The sequence below is a fragment of the Lepisosteus platostomus genome, unplaced genomic scaffold, assembly GCF_059453375.1.
Source record: "Lepisosteus platostomus isolate fLepPlt1 unplaced genomic scaffold, fLepPlt1.hap1 Scaffold_65_H1, whole genome shotgun sequence".
NCBI classification, from domain to species: Eukaryota; Metazoa; Chordata; class Actinopteri; order Semionotiformes; family Lepisosteidae; genus Lepisosteus; species Lepisosteus platostomus.
The window spans coordinates 370,360-385,812 of record NW_028291679.1 but is presented as its reverse complement, the minus strand read 5'-3'; the positions used below and the strand labels follow the sequence as shown (position 1 = coordinate 385,812).

The 15,453-nt window shown below is 38.3% G+C and overlaps 4 long non-coding RNA genes across 4 annotated transcripts; 2 read left to right on the top strand and 2 right to left on the bottom strand.

Moving 5' to 3' along the window:
* Window positions 1-6,221: 6,221 nt before the first annotated feature.
* On the bottom strand, window positions 6,222-7,815 carry LOC148632176 (uncharacterized). Its single transcript, XR_015934460.1, has 2 exons — window positions 7,024-7,815; window positions 6,222-6,619 (listed from the first exon to the last, which is right to left on the bottom strand). It is a non-coding gene; the product is annotated as an uncharacterized LOC148632176 (long non-coding RNA).
* LOC148632175 (uncharacterized) lies at window positions 7,754-10,454 on the top strand. Its single transcript, XR_015934455.1, has 6 exons — window positions 7,754-7,829; window positions 8,886-8,985; window positions 9,124-9,185; window positions 9,597-9,693; window positions 9,905-10,066; window positions 10,178-10,454. It is a non-coding gene; the product is annotated as an uncharacterized LOC148632175 (long non-coding RNA).
* A 1,273-nt stretch (window positions 10,455-11,727) lies between these two features.
* LOC148632173 (uncharacterized) lies at window positions 11,728-15,071 on the top strand. Its single transcript, XR_015934469.1, has 2 exons — window positions 11,728-12,293; window positions 13,814-15,071. It is a non-coding gene; the product is annotated as an uncharacterized LOC148632173 (long non-coding RNA).
* Window positions 13,145-14,964, bottom strand: LOC148632174 (uncharacterized). The gene is made up of 5 exons (XR_015934468.1): window positions 14,869-14,964; window positions 14,669-14,730; window positions 14,161-14,257; window positions 13,788-13,949; window positions 13,145-13,676 (listed from the first exon to the last, which is right to left on the bottom strand). It is a non-coding gene; the product is annotated as an uncharacterized LOC148632174 (long non-coding RNA).
* Window positions 15,072-15,453: the final 382 nt, after the last annotated feature.

The following is a 15,453-nucleotide window of genomic DNA, read 5'->3' as shown; positions in this document are numbered from 1 at the left end:
AATGTTCTTCTCGGGGCCCTGTTGGGCTTGGAAGCGATAGCTGTTCCCCGTCTTCTTCTCCGCAGCGTATTTGACTTATTGGAAAGATTTTCTCATCTTCTGTAGAGCCGCCTCCTGCCGTCGATTGTATATGGCGATCATTTTTTTCTCCTTTTCCTGCATCAGTTTCTCTTGGAAGGTGTCCTTCAGAAGCTGTATCTTGGGAGGCGGGCAGTACGTGGAGATCAGATCCTGTCGCCTTAAGGGCGCGGGTCGATTCGAGTCTGTGTCCTTCGGGGAGGGGTACAGAGCACCAGGCTTAGGACTGGGCTCCATTGGCAAATGAGATATGAGCTTTGTTTCCCAGGTATCTGGAAAAGGCAAAAATGGCAAATAAATGATATCCTGCACAGTCTAGTATGGTCTAATAGAAAAGAATAAAAAAAACAATTCAGGAAATACACAACTTTTTAAAATTAAACCTAATGGTGTTGAATGCTGCATGCTGACTCAGTAGGAGACAGATCCTAAACATAAACATTATAATAAACATTTGTTTCCCAAATAACATTCTCAATGTTCAGAATGCTTAAAGTCATGAGCTTTTTTAAAAATGTTTAACTGAAACCTGGAAATGTACTATTTCATTTCAAAGCTTGTATTATATCTATGATATAAATGTTTTTTATATAAAATTAACCCATTATGCAACAGGGGTTTGAGCAAAAGTCACTGTGAATAAGGGAATTTATCAATATTAATTAGCCGTTTCACTACATTATAGATAGCTGAAGGATTATGATACAGTATATCGATTTCGCTACAAATTGACAAGAATATTTGATGACACTTACCAAACAAGTCTCAAACAGAGGAGAAATAGTTCACCACGACGATAGCAATGCAATGTTTGACTGCATCTCCCTATGTGATATATCTGTATTTGGGTAAATACAGAACACGTAATTCAGGGAGCACTGTTACGTCAGGTCACCAACCATTATTACGACGCTCATATGTCATAGAGCTCCTTAGGATGTTTGTATAATCTTTATCCAAATTTTCATATGGCCGCAGTTACGGCGTTTATTTTACAGTTAATGTAACAGGATGTCATTATATTTTTCTGTCTTTATGGTGGCAGACCACTTAACTAAATCTGAGTAGGCGGTTTTTACAAATGGGTCAGATAAAATATTAAATATACAGTAAAAGCTCACACCTATTCATACCCTTTGTGTACTGTATATCTTCAATTACGTATACTGTATAATACGATAACTACCATTACAAAATGTCTCCCTTTTGATTTGAAGTGGTTCTTTTAAATAAGTAAATTGCAATCACTTAGCCTACATCTGAGCTCCTAATTCATCGCGACGACGGACTGAGACTCCAGTTGGATTTGTGAGAAGTAAAGGGGTGTGCCTGTTTTAAAACCGATTCATACGTCTTAAACACATGGACATTGATAGCAGTCTGTGTTATATAATTTATCTTTTTATTTTATTTAAATTTAAGTATCACATACACATTTTCAAAGTAACTGTACCCCTTTTAATTATGATCCCCATCGCTCACAGCTCCGAAGCTGAGACGAGGGCTACTTCAGATGGGATTTCCAACATTTCTCTCTTAGCTTGTATACCGGTGGAAAGGAGAGCGCTCTTAAAACGTGTTGATAGTAAGATTGGGATGTATTTGCAGTCTAGATATAGTTTTTTTAATGTTCGGAGCCGCCACAGATTCATTTTCTTACGACTGCTTTTCTGGATGACAATAACAATGCAAACGATGGTGTTAAGGCGAGGCTGTGCCTTAAGGCTCCTCTGCTTACAATATTCAGCGCGTAAATCGCAAACGAGCGCCTCTCTTACGATGAAAATGCGGCAAATAAGAACACGAGATTTAAACCTACGGCTTACAAATTTATGCGTAAACACTAAAACCGTATCTTTAGCAAAACTGGCGAGACAATGTGTTTTATCATTTAAAAAAGTACTGGAAAATAATTAAAGGTTATCACGATAAACAGAGGTTACTGATCTACTACTGTACGCTGTGACCAAAAATGAGAGTCCCCCGATCCTCGCAGCCTTCATGCTTTGGTCTGGGCCTGGCCGTTTTTTTTTTAGGATAATGGGGTCAAGTTAAGAAATTATGCAAGTTTCTAATCAAATCCAAGGGCGCCCCGATCTCCTAAACATCTTTAGAAGGCCGACGGACCACACTGCACGGTCCGGGTCCGGGCCCTGACCCGGTTCTGGATAATGCCAGCTTAAAGTGAAAAATTCTACTGTACATATTATGTTTCTTATTATGGTATATATGTATAATGTGGCGCGACCGCTTCACGAAGCTAGAAAGAAAGTTATCCGCCATTTTTATTTTACCTGCAATTGAATTTGCCATTAAAATCACGATTAATACCGCAGCTGCTAAATTACTTACCTAAAAGCGTTCAGATACCAAAGCACTTGAGCTGTAATGTTTATATACTGTTGGCCCGATGACCTACTTCAAGAAGAATTGTTACATAGACCGCCAAGGACTGTCATCACACTTTACGTCATAAAGCGCTTTAAAACTTTTGACAAGTTCAACACCTCATATTTTGTACTGTTTATCATGGTAAAAGCAACTCAAAGCAATTCTAAAAATGATCGAAAGGTAAAAATACAAGCTTATACGAGCTGTCGTTTTAACATTTATAACATATATTTAAACAAAACATATATAATCTATTTTAATAAAATAGAAAAGTCTTCTTAGTCTTCACTTAAAAGCTGTTAGAAGCTGCCTTTCTGACAAGAGAGTTCTGTGAGTTCCACAGTCTCAGTGCATTAAAGTCAAAACCAGTTGCTTTTTATTTCCTGTTTTACGACAGAGCAAGGAGGGTGTCCACAGACCACTGTGCACCTGCAGACTGATATGGGGGGTAAAAAGTCTAGAAGTTAGTAAATAAGATTTTAACATATGTTCTAAAACACACCGGACACCTGTACAGTGATGCCAACACAGTGATCTGAGCTCCTTCTTTGAGTTAAATCCTAGCATCTGCATTTTTTACAAGTTGTTGCTATGGCAGAGCATGACCAGAGCATAACAGAAACCACCCATTTTCTAACCGCTTCATCCAATTCAGGGTCAGGGGGTCAGGGGGTCGCGGGGCACGGGGGAGCCAGAGCCTCAGAAAGTAATAAGCAGGAGATACCTGGGACTGGATGGTAGTCTAATGCAGGGAAGACACAGACACTCACCAATTATCCCAGAAGCCAATTAACCTACCAGTAGTTCTTTGAACTGTGGGAGGAAGCCGGAGCACCCAAAGCAAACTCATGCAAACATGGGGAGAACATACAAGCTCCATACAGATAGCACCCCAGGTCCAGAAGTGTACCCAGGGCCTCAGCACTGTGAGCTAGCAATGCTAAACGCTGGGCTACTGTGCATGCTAATTTCTAGGCATCAGGTGATCAATCAGGTAGTGTTTCTCAGATAAAAGGACACCAGTAATTTAGTATGAGATTCAAATTGACCTCAGAACAAAATATAACTTATGTTATATAACTTATATATAACTTACTACAGCATAACTGTCTTATTTGTAGAAAATATTAACAGCATGCCTATTAAACATACAGTATCTAGCAATCAGCAATCAAAATAAAAACATTTCCAAACATGGAAACTGCCCAGTTAATGAAGCATTTCAAAGACATTAATCTATTCAATAATTGCAGTTTCAAGTAGATAACAGATTTATATTCAGATTACGAAAGTATCATAACAACGGCTGCTTGTGTAAGGAATCCATGAATACCACTGTACATGAGAATTTCACACCTATTTGTAATCAATACACAAAATCCTATTGAATTTCAGGTACTTGTTTATTCAGCATTGCTTGACTCCGCGGACTCCTTGTTGTTTCAATATTCTAGCAATAGGACTAATCGCCAATACAGTGCCGTTGTAATCTATTCCTTCTGCCAGCAGAGGACGGTATTCGCACAGCCAGTTCAGGATAAGATACGGTCCTCGCAGTTCACAGTACAACTGGCCACAGCCGTACTCGGAATATGCTCTCGATAACCTCATTTAGTTTAAGAACGGCCGTATTTCATATCAACCCACAGATGCATTGCATAAACACTAGAATTCTGGTTGTACTTAAATTGACCTTATATGTTTTGGATTATGTTTAACCTTCTTCAATTTCTTCAACCATATTTTGAGATGATTACGTTTACAGAAGCAAATATTATTCAGTGCTTTTTCTTCACTCCTTTAATCAAACCCACATTTCTTTAAGGAGGGCCATTGTGAAACTCCCCAAAGTGAGCTGAATTAATCTTTTATTCTTCACACCTGCGAAGTCATTCCTTCATTGTGTAATATAAAGGCCTTTCATTATTCACGTATACTACAACATCTGAAAATAATGGGTCTTGAAATAGTTGAATGAAAGAAAATCCTGAATAACTCCTCCAAATGCGTGTTACACTTTCATCAGGTACACACACTTTGAATGTGATGAACTGTAAAAAGTTATTTTAACCATACCCAATGGAGCTCGGGAGTGCGATTGCATACACAATCATGTTTTCAGTGTTTGGACATCAGCCGTACATCAGAACAATCATTTCACTAACACAGCTCCATGTTGAGTGACTTCCCTCCAAAAACACAAAGTCACTTTCCCTTAGCAATTATTGCATGGACTTAGATTATCTGCCTTCTGCATAAAGCCCTGTATGATATACTGTACAAAGCCAAGCTTTGGGATAGTGCTTTGTTTGGATCCTTGTCTTGATCCTTTTGGATCCCAGGCTGCTCATTTGCAAATGAGTTTTGACATTAATTATAGTGACTATAGCAATGAGGTGGCACTGTGGTTCACAGAGCTGGGGTTCTGGGTTCAATTCCTGGGGTGCAGTCTGGATGGAATTGTATGTTCTCCCTTCATTTGTGTGGATTTCTTCCAGGTGCTCCAGTTTCTTCCCACAGTCAAAAGACATACAGTACTAGTAGGTTAAGGTGGAACTACAGTCCCAATTTTGCAGACACAAAAGTATTTAATTTCAGTCACAAAATAAAATCATTGACATTATAGAAAAACTTTACAAACTCAAAATTGAGCACAAAATCATGAATTTTGTGAAAGTACTGTAAGTTACGCCATGTTGTAACAAATTCGCATTCAAGTTCCACACAAATTGCGATGTGATGCAGCCCTTCCTGCTCACTAATCACTGTAATGACTAATGCAATGTGATGTAGGAGAGAAAAGGTATAGGTTATGCAGCAAACATTTCACTGCAAAAAACGTTCCATTCCAAGGTTCTTTATGCAGAGTTAACAATGTAATATTATTTATTGGCAAAAACGTAAAAAAGTTGAGAGCAATATTTCCATTAGATTAAACGAGATGTATTCACAAGCCTGCTCCTTTACAATGTCACAGGGCCACATCAGATTACAGGAAGTTTTGCTGCCTCGTTCTGAATCGCAGATCATGGTAATTCTTTAACCTTGAAATGTAGTCTATTTTGTGATGTAAATTGGAGGTTTTACAAGTTATTGTGTGTTCCCCTTTAGATGGCTTCTGGGAAAACTGGCCTCAACACTGTATTGGATAAGGCACTTAGAAAACAGATTCATGCGTGGACCACAGCAATGTCCCTTTACTGAGAGCCAGCAATCAACGGATGTGTCTGATCGTGAATGGTTTTCCCTGTTGTTTGTTGTATTACTCGGTGTTGCATTTTAAGCTGTGCATGAGGCAGGACCCGGAGGCTGCTGCTTCTGCTTGGATTGAGGAAGAGCTGAGCTCCATGTAAGGCAAAGACAGTACGTTCCACTTTATCAGGTGCCTGGAGTGTAAGAGCTGCAGATAATATTGAGTCACATTAATCCCAACATATTTCAAATATTATGAAAATTAAATAAATTAAATCAAATAACTTTCATTAAAAAAATCAATCACACTTTACCTTGCTTTTTCAGTTGTTATAAAGGAAAATTGATGCAGAGAATGTGTGAATACTACTTTTTGATGGTTCCAAGGCCAATGTGACCTGTTCTATTGCCTGCTAATTGTACGTTCCAGGTTGAACAATTATTTTTAGGAGGTCAAGGTGTATGAATGATAAGAACAGCTTGAAATTTATTTTCACGGTCGACACACATTTTCGCAAGGGAAAAAAACTGAAATAACCACAGTTACGCAAACACCAGTCCACCAAAAAAAAATCATTTTATTAAAACAAGGTAACATTTTTTTATCATCATACGGATGAACTGTGCTAAATATATTTCTAAAAAGAAAAAGCAGGACGTGAGTCGTGAGCCAAGATCATGACTCTTTTACTCTTCTTCACATCAGTTTTCATCTGTGAGGAGGAGGAGGAGGGCGGCTCCTGATGTGCTGACACTTGGGGATGTGCCTCTGTACCGGCCTGGGGGCAAAGCGCCGGCCGCAGTGAGGGCAGGGCACGTAGTCGGGGTTTGGATTCGCGGGGGGCTGGGGCAGGTTCACAACCTTCCCTCCTTGCGTGATCACCTGCTGCACCTCCCTGGCCTATTTGATGCTCCGAATGAAATCCTCGTGCTTCTGCCTCCAGTTGTTCTTTCTCAGCTGGGAACAGGAAATGAAACCAATGAAACAGCTTCCAGAAAAAGTCCAGACTAGCACTGCGTACACAGTCTGGTCGCAAACCATTCACAAGGCAAGAAAATATCAATACAGTAATAACTTAGCTTTCTGGGCCTACCTTTCATGTCATTGGGTAGAGAGTACAATTTAGTTATGGTTTTGTTTCCCGTGAGTGCTATTTGCTTGATATCTCATGTAGATTTTTACAACAGAATTCAGAAGTCACTAAGACCCATTTATTCTGTCTGGCAAATGTGCCTTTGCGGCAGTTTTTCAGAAGAGTACTTCATAAAACACTTATTTATTGTTTACATTGATTTATAAGCTGAGTCTGACTCTAGGAGAAAACAAGGGAAGCTTGGAAAGAGTTTAAGGATAGCCCTTACCACGATTGGCGGTCTAACCTTCTTCTTATGGATGTATGTCTCCAGTTCTGTTCCCTTGGCCCTGTGCTTGAAAGAGTCAAAAACCTTCCTCTTTGAATTCTGAAGCTTCTTGCAGATCTTGCTGTGTTTCTCCAACCTCTCTACAGCAACCTTCCTGTGACACAGTTCACAGGGCACCAGCTGAGGGTTTCCACTCTGGCTATTCTGATATGGAAATTGCTCAGCGGTAGGGCACATCAGACTTGTAGGGGACTGTTGTAACAGAAGAAATAAGGTTCTTGATCCCGAGATGAAGTAAAACAAATGAGTTAATTGCATGCAAGGAACAATAAAGCCGAAGTCTTGTTTCCCGCAAGAAACAACAAAACCGAAGTATTGTTAGCCGTACTGTTACAAACTTTTGGGTTATATAGTGTTTTCTTCTCCGTTTCTGACGTCACTTGGTCTGATGGTAAAGAGGGGGGTTCATGGTATTTGGCCAGTTTACGATGTTCTGGACAAATGGTCAGTTTAACATTACACCCAGGGGGGTTCCTAGCTTGCATCTGCATTCCTTATCAGTTAATCCCCTTTCCTGCCATAAACCCCAGCTTGTGACTTAGAAGTCTAAACCCCCTACAGAAAGGATTAAATTCAAACCCCCGTCTTCACATCATTCTTCAATGTCAAGTGGCAAATGTTGACTGGTGATGTTATGTGAATCTTAGGAAATGGTCATTTTTCAATCGAGTCTATGTTTCTCAGAATTTGAGACAGAGAGGTCAATCTCTGCAATCCGAGCTGAGGGCATTTCTTGGAATGGAAAGGTAAGAGCAACGTGTTCTTTGATATTCTCTTAAGACTCTTCGCCAGATTTGACGATGAAAAATGTAAATAATAATAACAAACATTATTTGATATAGTGCCTTGAAAGGTGGCTTCTTTACAGAATGACAAAACCAACTACAATAAATAATACACAAGATATGCATGATGACAATACACAGTTAAAGGAGACAGTAGATGGTCATGGTCAGTGTATTCTGAAGGTAGTTTTCCAATTTTTTGGAACGGGGTAAAAGAGGTCACCTCTACTAGAATCTTTGTCCTAACCAAAAATGTAACAAAGTATAATAATAATATTAAAAATAATAATAATAAACTTTATCTATAGAGCACCTTTCATACAAATAGTGCTTTGGTGCTTTAAAACCAAGCGTAAAAATAAAATATTAAAATTGAGAGATATACTTTCAGTTGTCAAGGAAAATACAGCAATACAGTAAAGCAACATACATGTCAATTAAATAAATAAAAATTAGGAAAGTCGTAATAAAATAAAAACAATTAAAGAGAACTAAAAAAAGAAACAGAAATAGAAAGAACAAAGAACCACTTTAACTAAAAGCAACATTTTCAAATGTTTTTTAAAACAATGTACCGAGCTTGACTGCCTAATAAAAAGTGGAAGTGAGTTTCATAATTTAGAAGCATAAAAACAAAAAGCAGCCTCTCCACTCTTTCTGCATTTCACATGTGGTATTTGCAGTAGGCCAGTATGTGCAGATCTCAGGTCACGTATAGGAACATAGGAAGACAGACATTCAGTAAGGTACAGACGTGCTAGGTCGCTTAAAGCTTTAAAAACAAGTAAAATAACTTTCAAATTTATCCTAGATAATACAGGTGACCAGTGAAGTTTTTTCAAAACAGGAATGATATTCTCTTTCTTGTATTTGCTGGGATCTGTGCTACTGCATTTCGAACAAGTAGTAAGGGATTTATTGTTTTCTTGGGAAGCCCACAAAACAGAGCATTATAATCATATCCACATCAATGTGAGCAATGGAGAAGTCAAATTAACGTGTCTAAATATCATCTAGTTCTATCCCAGGGAAGAGGGCTGTTGCCTACACAGACGACAAGACACAAAACGCTCAACTGTGCAAAACACGCATAAGGACATCAGTCAGGAGGAACAAGGTAAAGTGTTTTTTCTTCTTCACCATGGTCATGTAGTTTCATTCCAAGCACTGTCATATGAAATAACTGTGGAAACGACCTCCCCAACATTTTGGGTTGTTGCATTTTGCTTCAATGAATTTTAACCTTTTCTTTTAGACATTAAGAGGAAGGACACATTCACCCTTGGTAGAGATTCAGTTGTTCTATGAGATGTCAAGGTGAGAATTAACCACTTCAGGGATAAGTCAATCCACATAACTGAAAAAGGGGCAATGAACAGGATATGGGGATTTTGCTAGTTATAAAGTACAATAATCATCATTACATGATCTAAGACTACTGAAGTATAAGCTGTGTCCCTGACTGATTAATTAGCAAATTCATCTTTGTAGAGTGCAGCTACTATCTATTCAGTGGCATTTCCTTAAAACAACTGTATTCCCACATTCTGAATATGGAGTGAGATCATGTAGAGAATGTTGGACTTGTAATAACTAATTGAAGGATAATAATAATCAACGAAAGTGCTTAAAAGTATCAACAAATGCCTTCAAAGTACTTGACACGTACTTTGCATTCAAAAGTGAAACATAATTAATGCTTACGTAAGATTTCTCTTGACTTCTCAGGAGTATACTAACTCCAAGGACAAGTAACATCACAAACCATTATTTAAGTGCTGATGTTGGAGCTGCAATACTACTACCAAGACAAAAAATGATACAGGTAACACTGCTTTCAGATCTCTAAGAATTGCTAAAATAGTATGTTTACAGAGCATTCAGAGTTGAGAATATGACAAGTTCCTACCATCTCAAACACTGCCGATCTATAACAAAACGAAAGTACTTGAACGCCTGCAGTAATCGAACACAAACCAGAACATATCAGTGCATGACAAGGAAATGTAGTCACAAAATGATTCTACCCTTTCAAGTCCCAAAAAGGACCGAGGAACTTACCGGAGGCGATACCTGGATTTCAAACAGAGTACAATGTAGCCACTGTAGGGGAGAAGATCACAGAGAGCTCTTCTCAGATTGCTCAGAGTCAGCCCCAGCACCCTGTCCTGACTGAAGCAGACAAAGTGGTCAAACAGGTAGGTAGAAATGAGTAAGGAACAGAGAGTATGGTTATTCTTGCATTGTTTTGTTCGTCTGTCAAAGAAAAGAGTGCTTCTGACTTTTGTCAATGTTCATCTTTAATTTAGGAGAAGAACAAACGGTGGTATCACACTTTGCTCAAATGTATGATACCATGTGTGTACAGCAGACATCACCAAAGGAACAGGAGACACCTGAGTAGAGAACAAGAATATGAAAAGACTGATGAAAAAAAGCACCAGGAGAAATCCATTGAATATGCACAATCTCGTCCAGTATTTCAATGAAAAGTTTCAGTGTTGTTTTTAGTGTCGTCGTATTGCATACATTTAAAACAATGTGTCTTGTTTAATGAACAATTTCATTTACTTTAGTAAAAAGTGTTGTTTACTGTAGTCCTAGCATGGATGCAATTGTTAGAAAAAATGTGAATGAAAAACTGAATGTTTCATACAATATGGGTTTGTGTTAACCCACACACCTAAGTGAAATGTTTGATTACGTTTACAAGACATAACACATAGTTCAGTTGAGTGTGAAAGGGAACAACAGAGAAAGTCACAAACAAAACATTTGTGAAGGACTTGATGAATGTTTTTTCTTTAGAAATGACAAAAAATAAAGAATGTTTCAACAAGATGTCTTTCTATAGCGAGTTTCATTTGAGATAGTCTTTTCTTAGAAGTGCAAGAGTGGTATTCCCTACAACTTATTCCCCAATTTGATCATTCTCAGAAATTAGGAGACGGAAACCACACCTACTGTAATATTAGACCTTGTAACAAGGCAACTAGGTTTCAATGGCTTAAAAGGTGCAGAAAGAGGCTCATGTATAATGACCTCCAGTGTCCCACAGGTTTCCCAAATCATTTCTTAGAGTATGGAAAAAGAGGAAATAAAGTGTCTACAGAAAGCGTATACCCCCTTGAACTTTGTTCAGTTTGTTGCGCCAGTGCCAGAGTTTCATGCAATTAAATGAGGACCTCTTTCTCACACCACATATGTTATACTTTCAATGGGAAAAAAGGAAATATTACAATTGTATACATTTTCACCCACATGTTAATATTTGGTAGAAGCCCTTTTCACAGCAATTTCAGCTGTGAGTCTGTTGGTAATGGGCTCCACCACCTCTGCACCAACAAGATTTGATAATATTTGAGAATTTCAGAAGTCTGTCTGGTTTAGCTGAAGAATCAGCTAAGGTAAGTTTCAGGAAGAGCATCTGATTTCTTTCAATAAAGCAGAACAGAGAAAAAACACACAATACAAAATCATGAGAATTTGTATCCATATGACACTTTGACTCGAATACTTTTATCAGACCTACACAGAGTATATACTGTACACACTTTTTCAGCCCAGGTTTATACATTTGATACATTTGGAACTGCCATTTGTAGGTGTTTTTGTGTCTTAGCTCAACACTGTGAAACCTGTAGTTACAAACATGGAGGATGAAGACATGAAGACATATATTGTACCTCTGACCGGCCTACCTTCCAAGAGGTGAAAGATGAAACTTTTCCTTTATCGTCAACTTAGTGAATGTCTTTAAACTTTCGAAAACTGTAACAAAGAATACTGTACACCTCCACTTAAGAGACCTTAAAGAGACCTTGGCCAGCCAGGAGTGTAGAAAACCGTAAAACAGTTCTTGAGGACCTAATTGTTAACTCTTAACAGGCAAAGGTTCCTTCAGTCCTATGAGAAATATTTTAGAATTGAACTAAAGTGTGTTTCCGATACAGGAGCATATGTCTGTCAGGGCCTGTTGGAGAGGCCCTGGATGAGAACCCCTGGCTGCAGTTCCACATCCCCCTGAAAGTAAATAGAGCCATAAGCATGGAGCTAAGGACACTGCTCCAGGACATGCTGGCTGTCGATCCTGACCAGCGACCAGAAGCCATCCAGCAGAAGAAGCAAGTCAGGCAAGCCATGGCACGAGAGAAAACATCTTTGTAGTGACTGATAGCAAGATGTCCGTGACCAAGGGCAATTCGTCTGAGTAAAGTCTGATTTCAATTTTATGTCCCGAAAGGCCACTGCCTTTGTGCTGTAGATTTCTGATTTAGCCGGGCATTTCTATGGACAACTTTGACTTTTCTGTGGGTCCAATGAAAATAAGTTTTTTAACTTATTCTTTGTTACAGTTTTCGAAAGTTTAAAGACATTCACTGAGTTGACGATAAAGGAAAAATTTCATCTTTCACCTCTTGGAAGGTAGGCCGGTCAGAGGTACAATATATGTCTTCATGTCTTCATCCTCCATGTTTGTAACTACAGGTTTCACAGTGTTGAGCTAAGACACAAAAACACCTACAAATGGCAGTTCCAAGTGTATAAACCTGGGCTGAAAAAGTGTGTACAGTATATACTCTGTGTAGGTCTGATAAAAGTATTCGAGTCAAAGTGTCATATGGATACAAATTCTCATGATTTTGTATTGTGTGTTTTTTCTCTGTTCTGCTTTATTGAAAGAAATCAGATGCTCTTCCTGAAACTTACCTTAGCTGATTCTTCAGCTAAACCAGACAGACTTCTGAAATTCTCAAATATTATCAAATCTTGTTGGTGCAGAGGTGGTAGAGCCCATTACCAACAGACTCACAGCTGAAATTGCTGTGAAAAGGGCTTCTACCAAATATTAACATGTGGGTGAAAATGTATACAATTGTAATATTTCCTTTTTTCCCATTGAAAGTATAACATATGTGGTGTGAGAAAGAGGTCCTCATTTAATTGCATGAAACTCTGGCACTGGCGCAACAAACTGAACAAAGTTCAAGGGGGTATACGCTTTCTGTAGACACTTTATTTCCTCTTTTTCCATACTCTAAGAAATGATTTGGGAAACCTGTGGGACACTGGAGGTCATTATACATGAGCCTCTTTCTGCACCTTTTAAGCCATTGAAACCTAGTTGCCTTGTTACAAGGTCTAATATTACAGTAGGTGTGGTTTCCGTCTCCTAATTTCTGAGAATGATCAAATTGGGGAATAAGTTGTAGGGAATACCACTCTTGCACTTCTAAGAAAAGTCTATCTCAAATGAAACTCGCTATAGAAAGACATCTTGTTGAAAAATTCTTTATTTTTTGTCATTTCTAAAGAAAAAACATTCATCAAGTCCTTCACAAATGTTTTGTTTGTGACTTTCTCTGTTGTTCCCTTTCACACTCAACTGAACTATGTGTTATGTCTTGTAAACGTAATCAAACATTTCACTTAGGTGTGTGGGTTAACACAAACCCATATTGTATGAAACATTCAGTTTTTCATTCAAGTTTTTTCTAACAATTGCATCCATGCTAGGACTACAGTAAACAACACTTTTTACTAAAGTAAATCAAATTGTTCATTAAACAAGACACATTGTTTTAAATGTATGCAATACGACGACACTAAAAACAACACTGAAACTTTTCATTGAAATACTGGACGAGATTGTGCATATTCAATGGATTTCTCCTGGTGCTTTTTTTCATCAGTCTTTTCATATTCTTGTTCTCTACTCAGGTGTCTCCTGTTCCTTTGGTGATGTCTGCTGTACACACATGGTATCATACACTTGAGCAAAGTGTGATACCACCGTTTGTTCTTCTCCTAAAATAAAGATGAACATTGACAAAAGTCAGAAGCACTCTTTTCTTTGACAGACGAACAAAACAATGCAAGAATAACCATACTCTCTGTTCCTTACTCATTTCTACCTACCTGTTTGACCACTTTGTCTGCTTCAGTCAGGACAGGGTGCTGGGGCTGACTCTGAGCAATCTGAGAAGAGCTCTCTGTGATCTTCTCCCCTACAGTGGCTACATTGTACTCTGTTTGAAATCCAGGTATCGCCTCCGGTAAGTTCCTCGGTCCTTTTTGGGACTTGAAAGGGTAGAATCATTTTGTGACTACATTTCCTTGTCATGCACTGATATGTTCTGGTTTGTGTTCGATTACTGCAGGCGTTCAAGTACTTTCTTTTTGTTCTAGATTGGCAGTGTTTGAGATGGTAGGAACTTGTCATATTCTCAACTCTGAATGCTCTGTAAACATACTATTTTAGCAATTCTTAGAAATCTGAAAGCAGTGTTACCTGTATCATTTTTTGTCTTGGTAGTAGTATTGCAGCTCCAACATCAGCACTTAAATAATGGTTTGTGATGTTACTTGTCCTTGGAGTTAGTATACTCCTGAGAAGTCAAGAGAAATCTTACGTAAGCATTAATTATGTTTCACTTTTGAAAGCAAAGTACGTGTCAAGTACTTTGAAGGCATTTGTTGATACTTTTAAGCACTTTCGTTGATTATTGTTATCCTTCAATTAGTTATTACAAGTCCAACATTCTCTACATGATCTCACTCCATATTCAGAATGTGGGAATACAGTTGTTTTAAGGAAATGCCAATGAATAGATAGTAGCTGCACTCTACAAAGATGAATTTGCTAATTAATCAGTCAGGGACACAGCTTATACTTCAGTAGTCTTAGATCATGTAATGATGATTATTGTACTTTATAACTAGCAAAATCCCCATATCCTGTTCATTGCCCCTTTTTCAGTTATGTGGATTGACTTATCCCTGAAGTGGTTAATTCTCACCTTGACATCTCATAGAACAACTGAATCTCTACCAAGGGTGAATGTGTCCTTCCTCTTAATGTCTAAAAGAAAAGGTTAAAATTCATTGAAGCAAAATGCAACAACCCAAAATGTTGGGGAGGTCGTTTCCACAGTTATTTCATATGACAGTGCTTGGAGTGAAACTACATGACCATGGTGAAGAAGAAAAAACACTTTACCTTGTTCCTCCTGACTGATGTCCTTATGCGTGTTTTGCACAGTTGAGCGTTTTGTGTCTTGTCGTCTGTGTAGGCAACAGCCCTCTTCCCTGGGATAGAACTAGATGATATTTAGACACGTTAATTTGACTTCTCCATTGCTCACATTGATGTGGATATGATTATAATGCTCTGTTTTGTGGGCTTCCCAAGAAAACAATAAATCCCTTACTACTTGTTCGAAATGCAGTAGCACAGATCCCAACAAATACAAGAAAGAGAATATCATTCCTGTTTTGAAAAAACTTCACTGGTCACCTGTATTATCTAGGATAAATTTGAAAGTTCTTTTACTTGTTTTTAAAGCTTTAAGCGACCTAGCACGTCTGTACCTTACTGAATGTCTGTCTTCATATGTTCCTATACGTGACCTGAGATCTGCACATACTGGCCTACTGCAAATACCACATGTGAAATGCAGAAAGAGTGGAGAGGCTGCTTTTTGTTTTTATGCTTCTAAATTATGAAACTCACTTCCACTTTTTATTAGGCAGTCAAGCTCGGTACATTGTTTTAAAAAACATTTGAAAATGTTGCTTTTAGTTA